At 43.1% G+C, this 11,770-nt stretch overlaps 1 non-coding gene across 1 annotated transcript; it reads left to right on the forward strand.

Annotated features, from left to right (window-relative positions):
* The first annotated feature begins 9,993 nt into the window (after positions 1–9,993).
* On the forward strand, positions 9,994–10,066 carry TRNAG-UCC (transfer RNA glycine (anticodon UCC)). Its single transcript has one exon. It is a non-coding gene; the product is annotated as a tRNA-Gly (tRNA).
* The last annotated feature ends 1,704 nt before the right edge of the window (positions 10,067–11,770 follow it).

Genomic DNA, 11,770 nt, shown 5'->3' on the forward strand with positions numbered 1-11,770 from the left:
TTTCCGCGCGATTGGAGTCAGTGCGCCCGCTCAGGGCACGTGCCTCGCTCGCCAGGCCACCAGTGCTCCTGGGAAATGTAGTTCTCCAGGAGGCCAGCCCCTGAGACCGCCTCTCCAGATGGGTGCAGCATCTGCCCGACCCCCTACCTACCCCTGGAGGCCCAGGTTTCTGTACCTACAGTCCGGCCTGTGCGCCCACCCCAGTTCTCTCTACTGCAACGTGAATCAAGAAACATTCAGTTCAGTTCAGTCGCTCAGTCGTGTCCGATTCTTTGCGACCCCATGAATCGCAGCACGCCAGGCCTCCCTGTCCATCACCAACGCCCGAAGTTCACTCAGACTCATGTCCATCGAGTCGGTGATGCCATCCAGCCATCTCATCCTTTGTCGTCCCCTTCTCCTCCGGCCCCCAATCCCTCCCAGCATCATAGTCTTTTCCAATGAGTCAGCTCTTCGCATGAGGTGGCCAAAGTACTGGAGTTTCAGTTTTAGCATCAGTCCTTCCAAAGAACACCCAGGACTGATCTCCTTTAGAATGGACTGGTTGGATCTCCTTGCAGTCCAAGGGACTCTCAAGAGTCTTCTCCAACACCACAGTTCAAAAGCATCAATTCTTTGGCGCTCAGCTTTCTTCACAGTGCAACTCTCACATCCATACATGACCACTAGAAAAACCATAGCCTTGACTAGATGGACCTTTGTTGGCAAAATAATGTCTCTGCTTTTGAATATGCTATTTAGGTTAGTCATAACTTTCCTTCCAAGGAGTAAGCGTCTTTTAATTTCATGGCTGCAGAAACATTACAGTAGGACAACTTTCAAAGCTTTTACAATGTAAACCATCTAAGTTTTGACTTCTGAATTCACACCAGGTAGTGAGATTTCATGGCAACCCACTCCAGTACTCTCGCCTGGAAAATCCCATGGGCGGAGGAGCCTAGTGGGCTGCAGTCCATGGGGTCCCTAAGAGTCGGACACGACTGAGCAACTTCACTTTCACTTTTCACTTTCATGCATTGGAGAAAGAAATGGCAACCCACTCCAGTGTTCTTGCCTGCAGAATCCCAGGGACAGGGGAGCCTGGTGGGCTGCCGTCTATGGGGTCGCACAGAGTCGGACACGGCTGAAGCGACTTAGCAGCAGCAGTGAGATTTCACTTGTGGCTCAGTAGTATAAAAAATCTGCCTGCAATGCAGGAGACCTGGGTTCTGTCCCTGGGTCGGAAAGATCCCCTGGAGGAGGGCATGGCGATCCAATCCAGTATTCTTGCTTGGAGAATCTCATGGTCAGAGAAACCTAGTGGGCTACAGTCCACGGGGTCCCAAAGAGTTGGACCTGCCTGTGTGACTAACACACAGTGAGGGAAGGAGTGGCAAACCCTTTGGCCATATCAAAATCAGAGCTCCAATTATGCACTAAAATGAACAGCTTTGGCAGTAGGGAAAGGAATGCTTAGACTCTGGGAGAGGAGGCCTTTGGTTCCTGGGACCCATCCTCACTTGGAATATGAGAGTGCTTCACCAGGAGGGCTCCTCAACTTCTCGCCTCTTGCTTTGTAGGAAGTGCATGTTCTCTGTGTTGTGCAAGGCTGCCTAGCAAAACAGTAGCAGAACCAGAAATAGAACCTGAGGGACCTGACTCTCAGGCTGAGATGCTTTTTAAAGCCAGGTGCCTGTAACCTGGGGCAAGACTTTGAGATGCAAGATGGTCTGGAGATTTCTTTTAGCAGATCTGTAGGGATATTTACTGCCATCTGGATCCTTTGATGCTTCAAATTTTGACAATATTTTAGCAGGCATAAGCTGTTCAAACTTAAGCTGTTTAAAATCACGTGGTTTCCATCAGGTTGGGATAACACAACTGTCTTTTCCTCAGTCAGCTAAACTAACCGGGGGGAAGAGCCAACGATTTACACAGCCTTGTATCCTCATTCCTGAACACAGTATTTGATCCTGAAAGTACTCAATAAAAGCTTATTAAGGAAAATGGGATAAAAAACTAAAATAGTCTTGCATGTTTAATCAAGGTATGCCAAAAATATCTCCTAGTTGTTAGAACCTCTATTTTTCAAGTTGTCAAATAGCACTGATAGAACTGGGATATTTTCATACAAAGGAATATTACTTAGGAATAAAAAGAAATAGACAACCAATAAACCCAATAGCACGAATCTCAGACTCAGAGATGGAGGCCCCACACTCAGGATGATGACAGAGTGGATCCCCCGGTGTCATCTCCATCAGGACCACAAACCTTCCATGACTGTCACAAGAGACAAATAACCTTCCCTCTTGAGTGAAGACATTCTGGGTGCTTTTGCTACAGAAATTTAGCCTGACCCTGGCTACACATTGTAAGTCACAATATTCACCACAGTATTCCTTTAAGAAGATACCTTTCATTGTACTGATGGAAAAAATAGGATGCTCTTGCCTTAGGGAATTCAATTTTTCTGTCGCAAAGCAACCTGTTATCAAAATCAAACTGTTGTTGAGCACCTGCTGTGTGCAAGGCATGAGTGTAAACCTTGGGGATAAAAAGCTGCATAAGATGCAGCCTCCTGACCTCGAAAGCTTCCAATTTAGTTGAGGGACAGAGCAACTAGAAAACTGAGGAGACAAACAACAGTGTTCTGCGCACACGTGACAAGGTTCAAACTTGGTGGTACCAGAAACAGACATTCATGTGCGTGTAGGTTCATCTGATCCATCATATCTAGCCTTTACTTACTGATGAAAATATAGAACTCTGAGTCGTCTCTAAAAAGCCAATTATTAAGTTATTATTTTGGGCTTTTCACCCACCCACCATGAATATTCCAAGTGAAATACAAATAAATAAAAATATTCTTCTTATTTTCTGTTGCACTGAAAAATAATTCCTGCTAGACTTGAGCAAATCACCTGCTTTGCAATTAATGTTTATCCCTGGAGATTCAGAGTGCCAAGTATTTTGTAGACCCTTGAATGCTGTTGAAGAAGTAGCCTGCTGACACCAATAAATACAGATAATGAAATCAAGAGTTAAACACTTACAATGCAAATTAAGACTAGACTACCTTGAAATGCCATTTTGATTAGCAAAATAGAAACATGATTTGACAACATACTCTGGTAGTAGAGCTGTGCGTGCATGAGTGCTAATTCCCATCAGTCATGTCCGACTCTTTGTGACCCTATAGACTGTAGCCCACAAGTTCCTCTGTCCATGAGACTCTCCAGGCAAGAATACTGGAGTGGGTTGCCATGTCCTCCTCCAGGGGATCTTCCTGACGCAGGGATAGAACCTGGGGCTCCTGCATTGCAGGTGGATTCTTTACCACTGAGCCACAGGGGAAGCTCAGCAGAGCTGTAGAGAAGCATAACTGATAGGAGTGCAAAATGATACCATTCCTATAGGGGAGAATTTGGCTAAATTACAGAAATTTGTCCATTGACACCAAAATCGTACTTCTAAGAGTCTACTATGAAGTAGAGTCTATACCTGCACACATATAAAACCATTTGTGGACGTTTACTCCTTTGGCATTATTTGCAATAATCAATATAGTAGATTGAAAAGATATGTCCATGTCTTAATTCCCCAGAACCTGTGGTTGTGACTTTTTGGAAAAAGAATCCCTGCATATGGTAGTCAGGTTAAGGATCTCAAGGTAAAATCATCTTGGATTACATAGGTGGTCCCTGAGTCTGGTGAGTGTCCTTGTAAGACATGGGAGACTTTGTTAAGTACACAAACAAAGAAGAAGGTGAAACAGGCAGATTGGTGTTATGAGACCACAAGCCAAGTGACCCCTGCAGTCACCAGAAGCCAGGATCCAGGAAGGAGTCTCCCTGGGGGTCTTCCGAAAGGAGCCTGACCCTGACCTTGATTCCAGATTTCTGGATTCCAGAATTGGGTGAAAATTAATTTCTGTACATGCACACACACCTGAACCCAGTCCATCCACATACGGCAGTGCCGTGCAACCATAAGAAGTAATGAAAAAATTTCCTGTGTTCTCACTTTGCTTCTTTCATTCACTCACGCATTCGTTAATATCTCAGCATAATTAGGGAATGTTGTTCAGTAGGATGGTTTTGCTTTAATGAACATGTACCCATATTTTAAAATTGTAGGCTTCTTTTCTCAGAAGTCTTTCTAAAATATACCTCAGGCTTCCCCATCTTCCATGTTATTGAGTTATAATTAGCACACAATATTATATTAGTTTCAGGTGTACAACATAGTGAGTCAATATTTTTATGTATTACAAAATGATCACCACAATAAGTCTAGTCACCATCTGTCATCAGACATAGTATTCCTAGTATTACTGGCTGTATTCTCTATGCTGTACATTAATCCCCATCTTCTTAAACAGACTATTCATTGTTTCTGAAACCATAATTTATTTCCCCCCCACCTCTGTGGCCCCCTGCATCTCCTCCTAAATTGGCATTGCTACTAGCAACAAAGGAGAAACACCCCCATAGACTTTCTGTATCTAATTTTGACCACATCTTGCCCCTAAACTGACTCATGGCTATCAGAGACAATTTGTGTTCATCTTCTTAACTTCCACAGTTGGGATCATTCCAGGTACTTAGACTTGCCAGCTCTGTGGTTTCCAGGTAACCAACTTGTTAATGTATTTTATTTCCAAATTTTTCTTTCATCAGAATTTTTCAGATTGGAAGAATTTTTTTTTTAGATTGACTAAAATACCTCAAGCCTGAATGTTAATCCTGATTGTCATGACTGTTATGTTAATTTTAATATCAGGAAAAATTCAACTTTTATCCACAAATATTCCTGTCAGATAAATTCATTGTACCTTTCCTCTGGATTACAATTCAGTGGGTCAGACATACTGGATCTTCAAAGAGCCTCCCCCAGTTGTCTGTTTTTTGTTGATCATGGGACTCCTTGCACTCTTATCTTCTTAAAAAAGATACAGCGTATTAAATTCAAGTTTTTTTTCTTGCATCAGCTTTCACCCTAAAATGCTGACTTAATATCATTTAATACGTATCTTGTGCTCCTGAGAATCTACACCTAAAATTCCCCAAAAAGAACGGCTGACAACCCTTCATAAGAATGAAATGCAATGCCCAATGCTTAAGAAACAAGAAACCCAATCTCTGTTTTCCAGATGATATATTACTGTATACCCTAAAAACATATATTATTTTCTCCTCCAAAAATATTTCCTATTAGTTTATTTTCTTTCCAAATCTCTGTCAAGAAAGGAGATTTAATACTTAACTTTAAACTTGACTATAAATCATTTTATATGAGAATTTCAATTCAGAAAAGGCTCAAAAAATTTTTGAAAATGTTCTATTCATTTTGATATGTCTGATGGATGCCTGATAACAGAGTAATGCCCAAAGGGAAAGAAACCTAATCGTTTTTCTAAATGTATTCAAGCAGATGTTTTCACAGCTGTGCATTTCAACCACGATGTCATCTTCTGGGGGCATATTTTCTTTTTTTTATCATCAAAACATTAATAACATTTCGGTATTAAATCATGGGTTTAGATCAACAGTGGAAAAAATAAGCACAGAAGTAAGCACATGAGAATGTATATAGTAAAAAAAAAAAAGTCTTTGCATGATAATGCTTAAAAAAATCAAGAATAGTGAAAACTATGTCAATAGGAAATAAAAATTGAATAAAAGATGACGTATGAAGACCAGAGAGACAGATTTACATAAGACAAGACGTCTGCAAAAATTTGATCGTCACCTTCACCTCTGTCCCCAATAAACAAAGTGTCATCATTAGATTTACTATTAGATCAGATACACACTTTAATTTTCAACTGGGTGTTAAATTTTTTTAAAATGAATGCAGAGTATGAAATGTCAACAGAGTGTATTTACTCAAAATGGAGAACACCATCATACAGCTTGTTTTCCTTGCAGATTCCTGCAATTTTCTAGGGAAAAAAATGAATCTCAAAATAATTATTGGAGAACATAACCTTTCTTGGGAAAAACAACACAACAGTTTAAATTTTTTTCCTGATCTACACATAGACCTATGTCTTAAGTTTATAGAGTTTTTACTTGGTATTTCAGATAGGATTCTTAGTTGCAAGCAACAGACATTGGCTGCTTAAGCAAAAGATAATTGATTTAAAGAATGTTGGCTGTCAAAATCAATGGGAGACTGGAAAAACAGGCTTAGAAAATAATTACGAAAATAGGTGCTGATGCAGCTGAGAGTTACAATGAGGATGAAGCTTCAACCCCCTTAGAAGTCACCATCTAATGGAGGAGACAGACACCTACCTAACTAGGCAGTAGTAATTCCCAGCAGTGATACCTGCAACGCATTACGCAAGATGGCAGGGAAGATTGTAGAATGGCAATGAAAAGAGGATTCAGAGAAGGGCTTCCTTGAGGAGGTGATACCTGGAACTGGGAAAGGATGAACACGCCCAAGGCAAGGCTAGGAGGCAAAGGCTATGCAAAGGGCTGTGTGAAGAATATCAGAAGCAGTTTGATTTTGTGTGGTTCTACCCAGCTTTGTGCTGTGAAATCAGTTCTGAATATTGGAAGGACTGATGCTGAAGCTGAAACTCCAATAGTTTGGCCACCTGATGCAAAGAACTGACTCACTGGAAAAGACCATCATGCTGGGAGAGATTGAAGGTCCATCATGATGGGAGAGATTGAAGGTGGGAGGAGAAGGGGACAACAGAGGATGAGATGACTGGATGGCATCACCGCTTCCATGGACATGAGTTTGAACAAGCTCTGGAAGTTGGTGATAGACAAGGAAGCCTGGTGTTCTTCCCTGGGATCACAAAGAGTTGGACTGAGCTCAGCTCAGACTGAGCACCTGAACTTTGTGCTGTGATAGTATTTGGCATACCACTGGGGTTGCAGAAATGAGTGTGTATTCTTGTAGCCTTGTGAAAACAGCAGGGCCTAATGAGAGTGAGGGTGGTGATGCCAAAGTGAGAGGAGACAAATGGACTTCCTATGGATCTGTGGGAGGCTGGCTGAGATGACAGCAAAGGCAAATGCCCTGACTTTCAGTCCTCCCCACTTACTAGCTTTGTAATCTTAAGTGGGTGACAATTCTCCAAGCTTCAGTTTTCCACATCTAGAAAATGGAGACAAACTTACACTGGGCTCTTTATTCTAAAGAGTGGGTGGATGCTAAGTTGCTCCAGTCATGCCCTACTCTTTGCAGAGGACCACTCCAGTATTCTTGCCTGGAGAATCCCAGGGACAGAGGAGCCTGTTGGGCTGCCATTTACGGGGTCACACAGAGTTGGACGTGACTGACGCAACTTAGCAGCAGCAGCAGCAGGCTATAGCCCACCAGGCTTCTCTGTTCATGGGGATTCTCCAGGCAAGATTCCTGGAGTGGGTTGTCATGCCCTCCTTCAGGGGATCTTCCCAACCCAGAGATTGAACCTGTGTCTCATTATGTCTCCTGCATTGGCAGGTGGGTTCTTTACTGCTAGCATCACCTGAGAAACCCTATTCTAAAGAGTAAATCAGCATGGAAAGAATGAGTACAATGCCTGGTACCAAAATGTTCAATAAATGTAACTTTGTTTCTCCCACCTCTCCCACTCCTAGAAAATGCAAACAAGGAAATTTTGTTTGCTCAGACTGTCAATTTGTGTACACACTTGATTTCTAAATGTGTTTAATAGGAGGAGTTTACACAGCTATATGGACCTCCCTGGTGGCTCAGACCATAAAGAATCCGCCTGCAATGGGGAGACCTGGATTTGACCCCTGGGTTGGGAAGATCCCCTGGAGGAGGGCATGGCAATCCACTCCAGTATTCTTGCCTGGAGAATCCCCATGGACAGAGAAGCCTGGTGGGCTATAGCCTGCTGCTGCTGCTGCTAAGTTGCGTCAGTCACGTCCAACTCTGTGTGACAGAGGAACCTGGTGGACTACAGTCCACGGAGTCGCAAAGAATCTGACACAACTGAGTAATTAAGCAGAGCAGAACGCACAGCTGTAGTTTTCCATAGTTTTCCATAAGTGTACACTGAGCACTGTCACAATAGGTCAAGCAATGTCCTAAAATCTTTTATACCCACTTTTGTAACGTGTACCCCTTGGCAAGTAGGGATGTTTTCATTGCTGCCCCCATCACACTAGGTGAAATAGCTGTATCTTTTTGGACCTTAAATGATGCTGGATCAAGAATGCTGGTCAAAAGCTCATGGACCTAAATTTGTGACCCAGCAGTTTGTTCCAGGTATATTTACTTCTCTGGCGTGCCACAAAACCAAACCCAAGTGTGGTTTATAGGTCTTTACAAAATTAAAGTAATAATTCAGGTTATTATAAGTGAGATTAATAACTTAAACTGTACCAGTCATAAAGATGACAAAGTAACACCTCTGATACTAAAAAGTTCGACTTGAATAATTTATCCTAAAGATGCCAAGAGATACTTCTCTCCATCAGAGCTGAGATGAATTGTCCCAGTCAAGCCTATCCCAAACTACAGGGTTATAAGCAAATAAAATGCTGGTTGCATTCAGCCACTGAGTTTGGAGATTGTTGTTATGGAGCAAAAACCAGAGAGGGTATCTGTTGTGGCCTCAAGGATCTGAAACTACAAATCTCAAAGACTGGTCTTCTCTGCTGGACAAAGCCAGACACCATCTCCAATGGCTTATCTCCAGTATCCTTCTTGTTTTGCAAATTCTTTGAGAGTCTATGACTCTCTGCTTGACTCATCTCATGACCTCAGACTAGTCTGGTGTCCACATGATAATTTAGATTTTTGTTCCCAGAAAGTGACTGACTTGACTGGGATTACTTTTCCCAAAAAGAAAGCAGTAATGTAGGGGCAAGAAGGTAGGAAGAAAAGTCTTCCAGAGGGAGAGACAGACATAAGAAACAGCTTCAAGAATTTGAGCGCTGGTACTTCCCTGGCAATCCAGTGGATAAGACCCCTTGCTCCCAACGCAGGCGGCACAAGTTCAACCCCCGGTGAGGGAACTAAGATCTTGCATAATGCATAGCATGCCCTCCCCCAACCCCCACCCACCAAAAAAGAAAAACGAATTTAGGTGCTGGCAGCAAGGAAAAAACCCAAAGTTTGTCTCCAAAGAGGATATTAGGGTATTTGCAAAATAATTAGTAGAATATTCATAGGAAAAGCGTGAGGCATACCTGAAAGAAGCAGGGGAATAGAAATTGACTTGATCCTTCCAGTGTTACAGGAAGTATTTAAAAATGTGCTGGCTTTGTAACTAGTTCCTTGAAGTAGATGGATGGGCAGACAAGAACATAGATGAAATTTCCAGAAGAGTTGGGAAAAGGGTATATCAATTATCTTTGCCATTAAAATGCTGTATAGAGACCAACCACAAACTTCAGCAGCTACACTGGTGTTTGTCCAGCTCCAGGGTGTGTGGGACTCACCTGATCTGGGTTGAACTTGGCTCATCTTGGCTGAGACTGCTTCCATATCTGGCAGTCCACTAGCCACTGGTTGATCCAGAGTGGCCTTGGTTGGGAGGACTGGGGTACCCTGGCTCTGGTCCATATTTCATCCCCTTGGGACCAGTGGAGCAGCTTGGGAGTGTGCTTCTCATGATAATGACCAAGGGCAGGCATGAGCAAGCCCAATTGCACAGCATTTATGAGCCTCTAATTGTGACATATTTGCTGTTATCCTATTGGCTAAAGCAACTTACATGGGTGAACTGAGCATCAGGGGAGGAGGGCAAAGGGAATGAATGGAGAGAGAGAGGAATTAAGAATTATGACCATTCCCAATTGAAGAAGCTGGGCTCAATCCAAATTTCCCTAGAATCCCAGATCCTAGAATCCTAGGATCCCTGTGGCCTGAGGTTAAACTGAGGAGGAAGCAAGAGTGCAGCTAATGAGCACTAAGCTTGCTGTTAAACAATTCATGTTTGTCTACATATTTCTAATATACATCTGGAGATATATTACAGAAAATGAAGAATGACAGTGAACTTTAGGTTCTGAATGACCAGAAGCAGGGACCTCCCTGGTGGTCCAGTGGTGAAGACTCTGCACTTCCAATGCAGGGGGCCCAGATTCCATCCCTGGTCAGGGAACCAGGATCCCATATACTGTTGTGGCCCGGCCAAAAAAAATAGTAGGATTTTTCAGTGTGATCAGTTCTTCCATATACTGTGACCTATGTGGGGAATAACAGTAACATAAAGGTAGTTGTAATGCCCCTAGAACCATATTCCACTTGCTTTAGGTTACTTTTTCACTAACATGCACACATCATACAGGCAAACATCTTACTTCATTATGTTTCACAGATACTGCGATTTTTGCAAATTGAAGGTTTGTGGCAACCCTGGGTTGTCAGATAGCCAGCATCTTTTAGCAATAAAGTATTAAAGTACTAAAAAAGAAAAGAATTATGATCATTCATCAATTTGTTAGGGAAGTGATCTCGTAAAAATCAACCTTGAAAATGGACAAAGGGAGATTTCGGACCGATATACCAGGACCTTTTGTTTGTTAGGTGACATTCCTAGCCCTGGAGACTTGAAACAAAGGAAACTTCCCCCTTCATCCTGTGTCTGCTAGGAACACACAGTCTTTTATCCACGCTGAAGGAGCTCATATTTCTGCCTGGCCATTCGTGTCACTATCTTTTTGTGTTTGGTTCTTCAAAACCCCCCACCAGACAGACTGCTGGACTTTGGAGCCAGAGAAGGAGGCTCTCCTGATAGAAAGGAGCTGGAGTCCATGGGGTCTTCCTCGGACAAACTCCTCCCCGAATCGCCTGCTTGAGCTCCTCGGTGAAGCACCTAGATAACAGTATCTGATGCACACTTCTTGAGTTGATTTACAAATGCTAATACCACCGCCGGATGGAAGATTTCCCTGAACACCTTGCCCCAGCTTACTGGAGCCTAAGGATGGATAGTGTTAACCCCTGTGACCTCACCATCAACCAATCAGGAAATTGTGCATGAGCAAGATGCCCCTCCCTCACCTGGCCTTTAAAAATGCTTTGCTGAAACCCACTGGGGAGCTCGCATGTTTGGAGCACTCGAAGTCCCAGGTTCTTTGTATGGCGCCTTAGAGTAAACACTAAACTTTCCTTCACCACAACCCAGTGTCAGTAGGTTACCTTTACTGCAAGTGGGCAAGTGGACCTGAGTTTGGTTCAGTAATACAAGAACTGCATTCACTGTGATACTAGTGGGCTTTCCCAGTGTCTGTTAAGAGCCCCAGGTGTAATCTCAGGAAGGAACTGCTAAAATGAGAAGGACACAACAGATTGTTATACTCTTGTGATGACACAGGAAAGGTGACTTGGATGATTGATTAGAAGGCAGTTTAGGTCATAAGACCTTGCCAGTGTTTACCAAGAACTCCCAGGGGAGAGACAGTGCTAACTTTAGTGGAAACTGCTGGAAGGCGGGAAGTATTGTTCAAGAACTGCCGGCCCACCAGGGCTTTGACTCTGCCTGACTTGATAAAATCTTTTACGGATTGGCTTGTTTGGCCTGGACTAGTCACTCAGAGCTTAAAAGCCACGAGCAGGTATTACAACACTGAGCTTCTGAACCTGGATCACCAGACTTCAGGCACGGATTCATGGTGATGCTACCGAGACCTCCAGAGCTTGTGGGGCCCTTGAGAGCACTCACTCTCCTCCCGCTGACAATTCTCTAACTACAGGACCTACATGAGGTCCTGCAAGTCTGTAATGATAGATCCCCATCTTCTAGAAGCCCTGACCCTTGGAAGTATATTCAGAGTCTTGACACAAAGGAATTTGTTTTAAAGTG

Source organism: Bos taurus, chromosome 13 (assembly GCF_002263795.3).
Source record: "Bos taurus isolate L1 Dominette 01449 registration number 42190680 breed Hereford chromosome 13, ARS-UCD2.0, whole genome shotgun sequence".
Taxonomy (NCBI): domain Eukaryota; kingdom Metazoa; phylum Chordata; class Mammalia; order Artiodactyla; family Bovidae; genus Bos; species Bos taurus.